We start from the raw sequence: 15,461 nt of genomic DNA, 5'->3' as shown, positions 1-15,461 counted from the left end.
GATGATAGGTCAGCGTGGATAATAACAGCAGATTCAGTGAGCTAATCTGCGCATCTCTGATAGTAAAATAGTGTTAATCATAAACGTTTTTTTAAATGAACATTAATTTATAAAACTGTTGTCTTTAGACAGCTTTTTCTTCATTTTCAAATAATACAGAAAGTAAAAATAAGGACATTTTAGCTTTTTACAGATACAGGAACAAGATAACAAAAACTGTGCCACTTCGGCCTAAACGGCTGCTGTTATGTTTACTTGGCCTTTTTCCTCGCACTGTGCAAAAACAGAACAGAATCGCTCGCACCGCGTGTTGTAGGAATGAACAAGATTCCCCTCGCAAGGTGCTGCAGTCGTGGAAATAGCCTAAGCGATCTTGTTTCTCCCAGAACGATAGCAGATTTTCCTCTGATGACTTCTCTAACTGAAACTTTGAACAGTAGGCTACTCTTGCACTTCATCCATTATTATTGGGCGTCTCATATCTTCCCATTTTGCAAAGCCCACTCTCTGCTTTTTCGCTGGTCCACTGCCATGTCCCGCTTCATTCACCCGTAACCAACCCGCAATTAATCATAATGTTTTTTTTTTTTTATTACCCGACCCGCGGATTATCCGCAGCGCCCGCGGATAGGCACTAGCCGCCATTCACGCATCCCGAACCGAATCGTGGCACCAAAACTGTGAACCAAACCGTGCCTTTGGTGTATCGTTACACCTTTAAAATATATGTATACATACATACATACATACATACATACATACATACATACATACATACATACATACATACATACATACATACATACATAAATACATGCATTTTAAATGAAAATTTTTGTAAGTGGCTGTCTCTTGTTTGTAAGTGCCGGACCATATATGAGGGCTTAAGACTGCTATTAGCTAAAACCTCACCACAGACTACACACTGGGAATTTGGATTTTCTGCATCTCCAATCCATGTAAACTCAAAACCAATGTAACTGTCACTGTTTGCGTTTCTTACTGACATTTTACATTAATGCACAGATCATGGCTTAAGCACCAAACCAAGTGGTTTAAATTATATGTTAGTCTCCTTATTTCTTTCCGTTTTATTTTAAATAATTTTAAATGTTTAAAGTTTTAGTTAAAGACGTCAAAATATGCCCACATATGCAAGCTAAACTCAATCATAATCAAGTCATCACGCTTCATTACCCAACCAATATCAGCGTTTGGAAAAAAATTAAATATTACAATTAAATGCCATTTAAAGAATAGTAGCTACTAATGTGTTACGTTTAAGGCGTTAGTGTAGCAAAACAGAGAGCGTGTCTACCTACCTTCCTATCATTCAGCCTGCAGAGCATGTGGATCCGCGGTAAATCCACATATTCACGAACTATATACCTTTTTCATTTATAACATTGTAAACTTGACTTTGCAGGTTGATCATCTTTAAACTCAAAAGCCATATTTTTAAGTGTCAAATTGAGACTGCTGCTGTATAATGGGATGTTTCTTTACACAACGGTAAAAGTGAGCTTTAGCGATATCAAATAAAAGCAAATATTTTTAAGGGTTCTGCGTTTTGTCAATTTTATAGCTTAATTATAATAAAACGAATAATAATGAAATTTAGTAAATTATAATATTATTTATAGTGCAGGACTATGGGACTGTGCATAGTCCAACTAAACATTTTTATTAGGCTACTCTAATATTAATCCCTAACTGAAAAACTGATGTGAAAATGACTGGCAGCTGCGACTCTGCGAAAAAAATTTATTTAACGGAAAATTTCTTTTGCGTTTTTTTTTTTTTTTTTCCCTTTATAGCTCAAGAGAGTTGTATTTAAAGAATTAGTTAACCAAACATAAAATGAATTAGGCTGTGTTCTGCACTAGTCCAGTTTTCTCCTCTGTGTGAGTTTAGAGTGTACCTCTGCCATGTGCGCATTTACGGGCGCAGATTCTGAAAAATTACGAGACTGACTACGAAACAAACGTCTATGTGGCTCATCCACATAGGCTTATCCCTACTGTCACTTGATTTCTTTAAAGTGCAAGTTTTTTAACCAGGTGTTCATGTTGATGACTATAGTAAGCGGGAAAAAAATTACGAATGTGTTGTCACTTAGCGCCTAATGTGAAAGGGGCGGGGCTATTGTGATGCAGACGTAGAACAGCGAGATGACTAGGCCTATGCTGTATTTTTTTTTTTTTTTTAAAAAGAGATTTTTTTTCTCTCAGTGTATTTCTTTTCTCTCAGAAATATGAAGTGAAGTTTATCCAAAATAAATGCATAAAAATATTAAAAGGTAAAAATTACAAACATTTTGTTGTGCACCCCTGGTGGTCAGGCCCCTAGGGGTGCACGCACCCCAGTTTGGGAACCGTTGGTGTAGAACAACTCCAATATACAGTAACTTCACTTAAACAGAAGTTGCACATTGCCATAGGCAGGGACAAAAGTAACACACGAGTGGGTCAAAGGAACAACAAAAATATTTGCTAGATTTACTGGCTTAATCTTGTTTATTTTAAATATATCTGACTGTCCTTTTTCATGTTCACTGCAAACATATTTTGTCCTTTATTTTTGCAAAAAAATAAAAAATAATAAATAAACATTTTCGTTTTGATTTTCATCAAATGTTTCAAAGGCAACCCAACAATGCAAAATGTTAAAATTCTCTATAATTTGAGTATTTTGTTTTTATTATTATTGGCAATATGCATTAATTCTATAAACATGAGTCAAAACAATGAAAACTCCTAATGTGGAAGTGAAATATAAGGTTTGTCTATTAGCAGTGGGACATAAATAACAATCTTGCTTTCATCCCCACAGGAACTCTGGTCATTTAAACCTGATTTAATTTTAAAACTGAAAAACATTTCAAACTCAAGGATGGGTTATTGCGCTTAATAACCTGTAGATTGATCATTAGTGTGATGCATGAAAAGAGAAACACAACTTGTAATAAGGAAAAAAAGAAGCACAACAATAATTTACTTTTTGCACTTAAAAAAACAGGAATTTAGAGCTAACTGCGGGACACCAAACCCAAAATCACATGATATTTGACAGCTCCATCAAGGGTTGCATGTTGAAAGTGCTGTTATAGCATGGAAATCAAATGTTTTCAGGGGAAAATCGCTTTGTTACTTTCATCACTAAATTGTAGGACATAAAAAAATCTGAGCATAATTATATTAATCACTGATTTATAGTTTTATTAATTGCATTTAGTGTAAATAATTCTGTTAAATATTGATGCTTTGAAGATTTTTGTGCCAGATAACTTGCTTCAAAAATAAACAAAATCTGTGTGATGTTTAAAACATTATAGTACTTTCCTAAAATGTCCTGTTTTTAGTATGTAACACTGCATTTTGATTCAGTGAATTATTCATCTGGATGCTTCATTTTAATAAATAAAGCTCCTAAAGAAAAAAGAATAATTGAAATGTTAATATTTAGTGCTATTAATTTCTAAGAACCCAGCTAAGTGAACACAAATGAATGGCATAAAGAATGAGAAAGAGAAGGAAGCATGAAGCTTGCCTATTTGAAGGTGTTGTTGAAGGCATGTAGTGAGAGTGTCTAACCAGGACAGACAGATTGAGGTCATTCATTTCATGTTTGTAATGAATATTGAAGCAGTCAAAGATAGAAAGAGAAACATACGAGCAGTAGGCGAGGGGAAAATGGAGACGTAGGGGGAAAATAAGTGTATGGTAAAGAGAGCATCAGAAAGGAACTCTCAGACTTGCAGTATACTTCAGAAAAGCCTATATATAAATGAATCAAGGGGTCAAGGTTTGGTTGGTTAGAATGAGTTTAATTAGCTTCTGCTGGAAGAAGATACTATAGTTGCTTCATCTGGGGGAACTAGAGTGTAACAGACTATACCACATATGCATGCTTGTATCTATTTATACTATGGTCAATGTGAATACTCAATTCTGATTGGCTGGAAAATGTGAGTTAAACCGTTTATTCCAAGTATGTATGACTGCAGCCCGTAGACCTCCAAGTGGGAGGGACTTAAGCCTCATTTATTCTTCTGCGGCGAGTGATGGGTGTGACCCACGGTGAATGCCTTGCGCATTGTCATGCATTTATACTTATGCGCGCTGTTTCTGTTACTCTGCAATAACACTTCTGAAACGTTAGCTGGCAATGAGGTTTTTATGTTCCTCTTTGTCGAGGAACTTGCTCAATTTGAGGCAGGAACCAGTGGATGTGCAACAACTTTAATCATAATGTAAACACAAAACAAAACTTTTCATCTAGAGCTCTTTCACGGGACTCAACACTTGTAAACACTCGCTCCAACGGGTTCGCGTGGCTCTCGGCCCCACCCACACTCATCAGCGATACCAAGCCGACCAATCACAGAGCTTGCACTATGCGTAGTTACAACGTGTAGTTGCATTTTTTTGAGAGGTGCATGTCAACGTCAGCCACAGCGAGGGCTACGTTCACACGCAGGCTGCGCCGGAGCATATGCGTGTGCTTGACGCAGAAGTATAAATCAGCCTTTACACCGCAAGTAGGTTGGGTTACCTCCAAGAGGGAGAGACTTCCACCGTGAGTAGGTTATGCTCCAAAAGGGCGGGGCTTATGCAGAAATACACAAGTACTGCTGGCAAAAGCGACATGAAATACAAACATTAAATGTCGTGAGAACATATAACTTGTCAGGCAAATTTCATTGCTTAATATATCTTACGTCTTTGTTATTATCAAACACCATTTTAAACAGCTATTTTATTGCTCAAAATATATAAAAATGACCCTGTAACTTATGTTGTCAGAGGAATTTTATTGCTTAACATCTTACCTCTTTGTTATCAAACTCTATTTTAAACAGCTTCAATGACCCCATAGAGCATTGTAGTATAGATCCAATTAAACAATAGCATATTTTAAATAAATAAACAACCATTTTAGAGCTTTCTAGTATGTATTTATTTTATAAAGTCGAATGCAGTAAACAACATTGGCAACTTTGGTCACAATACAGATCGTAGATAAACATTACAGTGAACCCGGGAATTACACGTGCACCAAACGGGTGCAGCAAACCGCGAGGCATGGATCAACCATAAGCTTAGAACCGTATCAACATGACTAAAAACGACCAAACGTTTAATACTTTCACAGGGACAGATAAATAAAACAAAAATAAACCACTAGCGTACCTCTCCAGAGCATCGTATCTGTTATCAAAAGGATGACATAGATGTCTTCACGTCTCCTCCTCTTCTTCTTCTACTGCTACTAACAAACCAATCAAAAGCATGGGTGATTTGAACTCAAGTCCCAACCATTTGGAGCTGCCCTGCCCATTTGGAGCTGGCTCTGACCTCCGGTTATACCCAACTCGTTTATTTGTAGGGCTGTTGAAAGCTTGATTCTGATTAGATGATGAACCTACTGATGGACATGCAGCTTGTGACTGCATTACAGTTTAATAAAGGCACGCCAAATGATTTGTCAACCTTTTGATATTAGTGTTACATTATTAGAAAAAAATGCATCGCTTCTTGGAACGTTGGACCGTTGACTTAATGCACTGGCAGTTTCAGTCAGTTTAACCACTGTTTTATTTTTAGTCCAAGTTCAAGTTGAGCTTTATTGTCATTTTGCTACATGTGTGGACTAGAAATGCACCGATACCATTTTTTTTGATCCGATCTCGATACCAACATTCTGAGTATCAACTGATAAAGTGCCGATCCTGACTGTGCCGTTTTTACATAATACAGTTTCTAGTTCTGGTGATAATTTCAAATAATATTTCTTTAGTAAAAGATAACAGACCTATAAGCCTACTGACTTAGGCCTATAGGTCTGTTATTGAGCCCGTCAGCTTCACTTTTATTAATTTAATCAACTACTTTGACCACAGTGAGCCAGGCTTTACAAACTATTCGCAGCACTAAAAGTATTCCCCTTGGAACAATAAACTCAGTCAAAAGGATGTGAGAATAGAAACTCATTGTGAGAATAATTTTACAGCGTGGCGCACATCGCGTCTGTGCAGCCAGTGTGTGAATGAAACGATTGATGCATCACTGAGACACTCCGGTATCTGCAGACACTTCCAAAAGTTAGCAGCACAAAGAAATAAGTGCGTTGAGGATCTGTCCAATGGAGAATGATTTACAGGTGCAGCGGAGGGAAGCGCTAAACTGAACATGAATTTAACCACTTGAATATTCATCTGTACTACACATTAAAGTATAGAATGGCTTCAGAACATTTGGGATATAGTAGGCCTACATGACAACTTTCTAGTCCCTTAAAATAGGCTGCCTTCATGGCTTTTGTTGGCTTATAAATTACACAGGAGAGAGCTCACACGCAAGGATTTAGATCGGTACCAGCTGGCTGAGACCTGATTCAGCAAAAATATGCGGTATTGAATCGATATCCAATCCAAGTATTGGGATTGGTGCATCCCCAGTGTGGACATACAGTGGAACAAAATGCAGCCCTGCAGAACCACTGTGCTACATAATTAAATGTTATATAACGGTAATAAATATGGACACATCAATGGATGTAAGAGAAATGTTATAATAAACAACATTACAGTATAATAACATACCGGAGCAGTAATTTAACTATACTAACTATACATATACTATATACATGTAACTATACACAGATTATACAAGTATTTAAAGTAAAACTGTGCAAAAGAGGAATTTAAGGTGAAAAAGTAAGTAGTGAACATGATTTTAGAACATTCACAAGCAAACATTGTTTATCTTATTGAGTCCTTGCAAGATGAAGTTTAAGAAAAGCGTCCGGTGCATATAGAGAGAGGAGTGTTCCTACAGGTGGTGTGTCAAGCACACTCAGAAATGCACAATGTTTTTCTAGAGATACTGTGTGTAGTGATTGTAAAGAAAGTGTCTGTAAAGAGATGAACGAGTGTGATTTCTACTCTTAATGTGCTGCTTTCCTCTAAACACACACTCACACATGAACTAGTACAGAAAACTTTGCGTTTACATAATGATTTAGTGTGCGCTGTGTATATTTCTGATGTAAGGGATAATGTACATCCAGGTGGTTCTCACAGAATAAAACCTGGAAATTGTATAAAACTGAAGGGCTTTATTCTGCGATAACAACCCCCTGGATGTACTTTATCCCGCTTATCACATGGCTACTTACCACAAAAAGTTACAGCATATATATATTTTATATGTGTTTGTCTGAGATGGTTAGTCTTACCGAAATGTGTATATTCCATACGTAGATCAGTATGGTAGATCAGTCAATTCTTGTTATGTGACTTGCGGTGCGCTACCGGGATTCATTCAACCAGGTGCATCTGGTCTGGAAGGCACGGCGCATCACGCCGCGTGTTGCACGCTAGCCGTGCACCTCCATTGGAAATAATGAACTTTTGCAAACTTTAGAAAAGACACGATATGCGAATGGGCCCCTAAAAGTCCGCTATCATTTGGGATCTCCATCAGTTGACCTTTTTGCACAGAGATGGTGGAATTTACCTGTTTTGTTGACAACTGGGTTGCGGATCTATTTCTTGGCAGTTTTTGAGTCCTTCACTGGGCCTTTTCTCCTTAGCAAAGAAACTTGCCAAAGACGTCTGTTTCTTACTAATTTTGTTGCTCGTTGGGCGTTCAAGTGACTGAAATGTAACTGAGAGAATTTTCAAAATAAAAGATCGTTCAGACTCGGATAATAAGTAACGGAAATAATAAATGATTTCTTGTGTAATAAATGATTTCCCGGTACCAATTGATCCACGGACCAGTACTGGTAATTAACAACACCAATCCAGACAATACATGAATGAAAAACTATTAAAATGTCAATAAAAGTTCCTCTTTCAAACTTTTCAACATCAAAAGTTGGTCCATATCTTAACTAAAGTGCATGAATAAATGAAATAAAAAAAACATGAATTTACAAAACATTGTAAAAAAAAATCTGTAAATTTACAGTGTGTGTGCATGTATGCGTGTACAGAGTCAAGCCCGAAATTATTCATACCCCTGTCAAATACTGAATTTAGTTATTTCTCTTGTAATGTTATAAAGTCTTTTCTGTGTTTTTTTTTTTTCTGTGTTCTTTTTAAAAAAAGGCAATGAGCTTTTCTTCAGATATTGTAGACTTCCTTGGAATTTATATATATAGAGGAGAAAACTGCTGCCAAAATACAAGAAAGAAACTAATGGAAAGCTTTAAAGGCCGTAGCGTAGAGCTGAAGTGGAAGTGGGTTTTGTGTAAGAAGCAAAGTGAGGCCTTTCTTCCACATCACACAAGAGTTGTGGCGAGGACGGCGGACGGTCATTTGTACGGCGGCAGGTGCGGAGACGAAATTAAAGCGCACAAAGAAAGAAGGGAGCTGCCAGAGCAGCGCTTCCTCTGAAAGATGAAAGGGCAAAATGGTGTCTCCCCGAAAGAGGAAATATGACTTGCCAGAGCGAATACATGCTGACTCCCAGTCGCTGTCAGATTGTGTAGATTCCACCATCCAGAATCCTCCGCAGCGGTGCGTGTATCCTGCTGATAGCGCTAGCGGCGAGAGCTCTAAGTGTGTTTCTGTGGAGATGTCCCCATTATTTAAACAGAGCCCGTATAATGAGTGGAGTGGCGAGGTAGAGAGAGAAATGACACTAGGACTCGGAGAAAGAGCTGGTGGGTGTTTAACTGAAGTCTTGCTGTTGGCTTATCGTATGTGATAATACATTCTCACTTACAACACACTCCAAAACATTCCCAGATTTTGAGCACATCCTGGAGCAAATCTCCTACCCTGGAAATGATAAATGCAGCAGGATGACTATAGTTTCCACTAAAAGTCTCGGCTTCAGGTGAACTGCCCACAAAACACACTGTACACTGACCACCTAATCTGTATTATACTACATTTGATTTAACCAAAGCAACTCACACTGCATTTAGGGTATACAGTTTATTGGTTTGCTTTTTGTTTTTGGTAACACTTTATTTTGATGGTCATTTGAGTATTAGTAGACTGTCAACTTAATATCTGTTGATACTGCTGCTAAACAGACATTTAACTGACTATAAGAAACTTTGCAAGTACATGTCAATTTACACTTAACCCCAACCCTAAACCCAACCTAACAGTCTACTTATAATCAGATAATCAACGTAGAAAAACTAAAATTGCTTAATATACTTGATATTTTTTGTCCATGTTAGACCTTATGCTGCAAATTAAAAGCCACTACTTCTAAACCATACTGCTAATATTTAAGCAATTTGTAGATGTTTTTATCCATAGCAACTCAAAAGACATTCAAGGTATATATTTATTCAGTTCAGCAGCAGCAATAACTGTGGTAACTATGGCTTTTTGAGACCATATTTATAACGTAATACCAAATTTAGACATCTTTTTAAATGTACCATGGTAACCATAGTTTCTGTGAGTTACAATCAACTACTTAACTGGGGAAGAAATTATAGCCCTTCTATAGAATTGTAATTATTTTTCAAATATTCCACAAGTGATTTTGAACAAAGCAAGGATTTTATTACAATTTTTCCTACTTTATATATATATATATATATATATATATATATATATATATATATATATATATATATATATATATATATATATATATATATATATATATATATATATATATATATATATATATATATATATATATATATATATATATATATATATATAGAGGCTGGTATTAAGTTTCTGACAGTGTGATAACCTAAAAATATCCTAGTTTCACGGTATCACGGTATTGTTTGCTGTAAAATTATTTCTTTTTATATGTCTTGATAAATAACAGCAAATTTTTCCCTATTTAACACAATATATTACATTTTAGGAAACATTTAAAATATTTTGGAACAGTAAACATGTCAGGCTATATTATTAAAATAAACCATTGACTTCTATCTTCATTAGCTTCATAAACACAGATTTGCTTACAACAAACAAAAACACTTAAACCCCTTTTTATATATATATATATATATATATATATATATATATATATATATATATATATATATATATATAATATATATATATATATATATATATATATATATATATATATATATATATATATATATATATATATATATATGAAGGCGACGCAATGGCGCAGTAGGCAGTGCTTGTTGCCTCACAGCTAGAAGGTCGCTGGTTTGAGCCTCGGCTGGGTCAGTTGTCGTTTTCTGTGTGGAGTTTGCATGTTCACGTGGGTTTCCTCCGGGTGCTCCGCTTTCCCCCACAGTCCAAAGACATGCGGTATAGGTGAATTGGGTAGGCTAAATTGTTCGTAGTGTGTGAGTATGGATGGATGTTTCCCAGAGATGAAAGAAAATGAATAAAAGAAAATGAATGAAAGAATATATGTATGAAGTCAGAATTATTAGCCCCCCTGTTATTTTTCCCCCCCATTTCTGTTAAACGGAGAGAAGATTTTTTCAACACATTTCTAAATATAATACTTTTAATAACTCATTTCTAATAACTGATTTAATTTATCTTTGCCATGAAAACAGTAAATAACATTTGACTAGATATTTTTCAAGACACTACTATACAGCTTAGTGACATTTAAAGGCTTAACTAGGTTAAATAGGTTAGGGTATTTAGGCTAGAATGTTTATCGATGGTTTGTTCTGTTGACTATCGAAAAAAAATCTAACTTAAAGGGGCTAATAATTTTGACCTTAAAATGGTTTTAAAAAAACTAAAAACTGCTTTTATTGTACCCGAAATAAAACAAAAAAGACTTTCTCCAGAAGAAATAATATCAAGACTTATTGTGAAAACTTCCTAGCTCTGTTAAACATCATTTGGGAATATTTAAAAAAAAAAAAAATTCAAAGGGGTAGCTAATAATTCTGACGTCAACTATGTATGTGTGCGGGTATATGTGAATGATATATTTTAATGATTTTTAGGGTCAGTTTTATTAGCTTCCTTTTTATCTGGCTACAAAACATACACGTGGTGTCCAATGACTTGCCAAATTAACATAACTTGCCTAATTAACCTAGTTAAAAAAATACCTTGTTAAATTGCACTTAAAGCTGAATACTAGTATATTGTTGGTTAAATATTAAAACATTATTTAATGTCATCATGGCAAAAACAAAAGAATGGGTACATGTGTGCATTTGTGTGTATATTTTGATTTAAGAATTTTGTAGAAATCCATTTCATTAATTTCAAGTTACATTGAACCCATTATTGTACATTACCTGACGAAAGTCTTGTCGTCGATTCCAGTTGTAAGAGCAACAAATAATAATTAGATTTCTAGCTAATCATTTGGAAAAATGGCAAAAGGTGGATTTTTCTCATGAATCATCTGTTGAACTGCATCTCAATCAACACAAATACTGCAGAAGACCTATTGGAACTCGCATGAACCCAAGATTCCCACAGAAATCAGTCAAGTTTAGTGAAGGAAAAAATCATGATTACATTGGTTACATTCAACATCAATAGCCTGAGATGTTTGTGCTGCTCATTACATTACAAACCACAGGAGAGGGCAAATTCTTCAGCATCATAGTGCTGCTCCTCATACTTCAGCCTCCACATCAAAGTTCCAGAGAGCAAACTTTGAGAGTCAAGGTGCTCCAGGATTGACCAGCCCATTCACCAGACATGAACATTATTGAGCATGTTTGGGGTAAGATAGAGAAGGCATTGAAGATGAATCCAAAGAATCTTGATGAACTCTGGGAGTCCTGCAAGGGAGCTTTCTTTGCCATTCCAGATGACTTTATTAATAAGTTATTTGAGTCTTTGCAGAGATGTATAGATGCAGTCGTCCAAGCTCACAGGAGTCAAACACAATATTAATTATTTTTCCACTGATCTATGACTTTATATTCTATACTATTTTTATTCTATACTATACTATTCTACTACTGCTTTATTTAGGTAAAATAAGCATAATCCTAGAGGCCTTTGCCTTTCAAATAAGGCACTTCTGATATCAACTGATCCACTAGAACTCAAGTTATTATTTGTTGTTCCTAAAACTTGGATAAGTTGGATCGACACAACTTTTGTCAGGTAGTGCATGTAAGAAAAAAAAAAAACCTAAATATTAAACCATATATAATATAAAAACAACTTATGCTATCAAAAGAAAAGATTTAGGATTTTTATCAGACTTATTAAAAAAAAAAAAGTACCTTAAACTTACAGCTTGAGTTTGTATATGTCTGGAGCTCTGCTTCCTTTTCCCCATTTTTTTTTTTTTTCTCTTTTTTTTTTTTTTTGTATGTCGAAGTCAACCAAAGGTTACAGATAATGATGTTTCCATGCCATCCTTGGCCATCCATCTTATGGTCATAGCTCACCACACCTGAAAAAAAGACAAAAGAAATCAATAGAAAGAAGCTGTCAAAGACCCAGTGTCACAGATCCTTTGAGTCTCCCTTCACAAGACTGTGTACTGGAGAGGGGAAAAAAAAGGTGGCTAGAATTCCAATGCACTTGTTTGGAGCGAAAATAAACAGAAGGTGAAAAGGCCACGCTCGCCTCACTTTCTGTTGATTTTAAAAGCGCATTTATTCCTTACCCAATACAACCGGGAGGCCCGAGAGTCACATTAAACAGCTATTAATGCAGTTGTGTAACCGTTAGCTCTCGACTCCCGTGTGTATGATACATCCATGATGTTCTCTCGCTGTCACACTCTTCACGTCGTTCTCATGCACAAGGTAATGCCACCGTCAGGCTGTTTAATGCATGCATCATGGCACTAATTTGCTCGTCCATAATAAATGAGCGCTCGCCTTGCTTTCTCTGCATAGTACAGTATAGCACACTCCAGCTCAATGCATCATGGGTAGTCAGGGGAGTGAAAGCAGGCCCCAGAGGTGCTCCCTGGAAAACCGCGGCCCCGGGGCCCCCAACGGCCCCCATACTGGCAGCAGCAGCGTACGCCTGCCCTACATTGTATGTCCTCTCATTATCCCAGGGCTTATTCATCACTATATGGCAGGGACGCCCAGTGGGACAGGAAGATCACTGCGAAGTGAGGACAGAACGTCCTCTAGTAAAGGACTCATATGTGCAGTGATTTTGCACCTAATAGATGGCCGTATGGTGATAAATGTCAGTTCCCCTCTGTCGAGCGGAGTCGGGATTTGATGTGTGGGATCCGTGAAACGTCAAACTTTCCATCAATGAGTTTAAAAAAAAGAAGAGACCGTGAGGGAGAGTCGCTGTGCGTGTGTGTGTGCGCTTTAAAGTATAGGAAGAGGAGCGTGAAATAAGACTTTTATTTCAGAAAAGCTGACCTCGTTTTAAAAGACATGAATCATTACTTGAAATAGTAATGCAAGCATGTGTGATCTTTAAGAATGAACGCATACACCTGAATCAGTCAAACTAGCTTGTTAGCCTTTTTAAAAGTAAACGTGAATTTCATAACCTATATTACTTGTGTGTTATAGGCAGTGTGCGAATTATACATTGACAATCAGGTGGCTCAACTGTTTCGGTTAGTTTGTGTAATACATGCTTCAGTCATTTACTTATTTTTAATTAAATCTAGTTTATTAATAAAAGGTATTTAAGTTTTCAGCGTTTTGAGGGATATTTAGTGTATTTTGACCTATAGTATTCTCTAATTAGCCATTTCAATTCAATTCACCTTTATTTGTATAACGCTTATACAATGTAGATTGTGTCAAAGCAGCTTCACATAAAAGGTCATAGTAAATAGGAACAGTGTAGTTCAGTTTTCAGTGTTTAAGTTCAGTTCAGTTCAGTTTAGCTCAGTTCAGTGTGGTTTAATAATCACTACTGAGAGTCCAAATACTGAAGAGCAAATCCAACAATGCGCAGCTCTATAGATCCCTAACCATGCAAGCCAGTGGCGACAGCGGAGAGGGAAAAAAAACTTCACTAAATGGCGGAAGTGAAGAAAAAAAACCTTGAGAGAAACCAGGCTCAGTTGGGCACGATCATTTTAATTTCTCCGCTGGCCAAACATCTTGTGCAGAGCTGCAGTCTCAGTGGCGGATGTTTTTCAGACTGTCAGTAACATTTCAGATGTTACTGTTGGTTAAACTACAAACTATACGTTTATTGGATTTTGTTTTCAGGCTAAATATAGATACAAACACCTACTTTACGAGAAAACAAAGTCGGTAACACTTTATAATAACTACACACTGAATCATTTACTAAGCATTAGCATCTAGTGAATTCAGTATTTGTTAAGCATTAAAATTCTGGCAACAACAACTGCCAGTTTTTTACTGTTAAAAATACGGTAAAAACCATAAAAGTAATTTCTCATTTTTACAGTAAAATACCGTATTTCATTCATTTATAGAGGTAATATGTTTGCATTTTTAATTACCAACATCTACACATCTTTTGTTGCACAGTTAGACATGTTAAAATAGCCATATGCTGGTGGTGATGAAAAAGTTACATAATGAACCAATGTTCATCACAAACAACTATTCCCACAAGCAGAAAAGTGTATTAGTGTATAGAAGGCGCTCAGTGTCATTCACACAGCTACTAAACCCCAGTATGGTAACACAAATAAAATTAAAGTTGTGAAATAAACATTATCGACATTAGATGTAGCAAAATTGGGGAAACAAATAAAAAGGTCCATAGTAAGGTCAACAAAAAGCATACAAAGTGATGTGCCATGCAGGGAATTCTGGGAAAGTCAATTTACGGTTATTCACTGTATATATTAAGGAAACATACTGTTAACCAGGTTACGGATTTTTACTGAAGCATTTTTACTTTTTTTTTTTTTTTTTTTTTTTGCTGAAATCACGGCCATTTTTACAGTGTAGTAAGCCATTTAAAACTGCAGCTACAAATGCTGTATTCTTGACTCACAACCACATTTACAATGTGTTAAATAGCTGTTCTTTCATACTTTGCTAATGATTTATTTCTCATTACTAAATTACGTATTGCATTTACAAACCATTTGTATTTACGAGTAGTTGGTGGTTTTTAAGATCATTCAGAATGAGTTAGTAAATGATTAATAAACTATTGAAATCAACATTTATATACCTTATTATTCTGGCAAATAGTAATGGTTATGCAAGTTAATAATTGCTTTATTAACTCAACTTCATCTAGTTTTGTGACCTAATCTAAAGTGAGGACTATTTATGCTTTATAAATCCCTTATATATGATAATTAAAGGCTTTGTATCAAAGGGACCATAATTTTTGCAATCTTATCTAAAAAGTAAAATTACTGTAAAGTTTTAACATTGCTGAATAACAGGAGTGTCAAAATAAGACATAAAATTGGATAAAACAACAACAATATAATAATTTAACAATATAATCACATGCAATGTTTAAACTGCACAGTAATTTTATTTTAGATAAGGTTGCAAAGATTTATTTTTCATTTGAGGTAGGAATGAATAATGTCTTATGTTCTTTTTTCCGGTTTAGA

The 15,461-nt window shown here is 35.7% G+C and overlaps 1 long non-coding RNA gene across 1 annotated transcript in view; it reads left to right on the top strand.

The window, feature by feature from the left end:
- The window catches only part of LOC130217643 (uncharacterized), a 152,979-nt gene that overhangs the window by 29,171 nt on the left and 108,347 nt on the right, over nucleotides 1-15,461 (top strand). The window lies entirely within an intron of this gene.

Source organism: Danio aesculapii, chromosome 23 (assembly GCF_903798145.1).
Source record: "Danio aesculapii chromosome 23, fDanAes4.1, whole genome shotgun sequence".
NCBI classification, from domain to species: domain Eukaryota; kingdom Metazoa; phylum Chordata; class Actinopteri; order Cypriniformes; family Danionidae; genus Danio; species Danio aesculapii.
The sequence above is the reverse complement of the archived record's forward strand: the minus strand, read 5'-3'. Positions and strand labels throughout refer to the sequence as shown.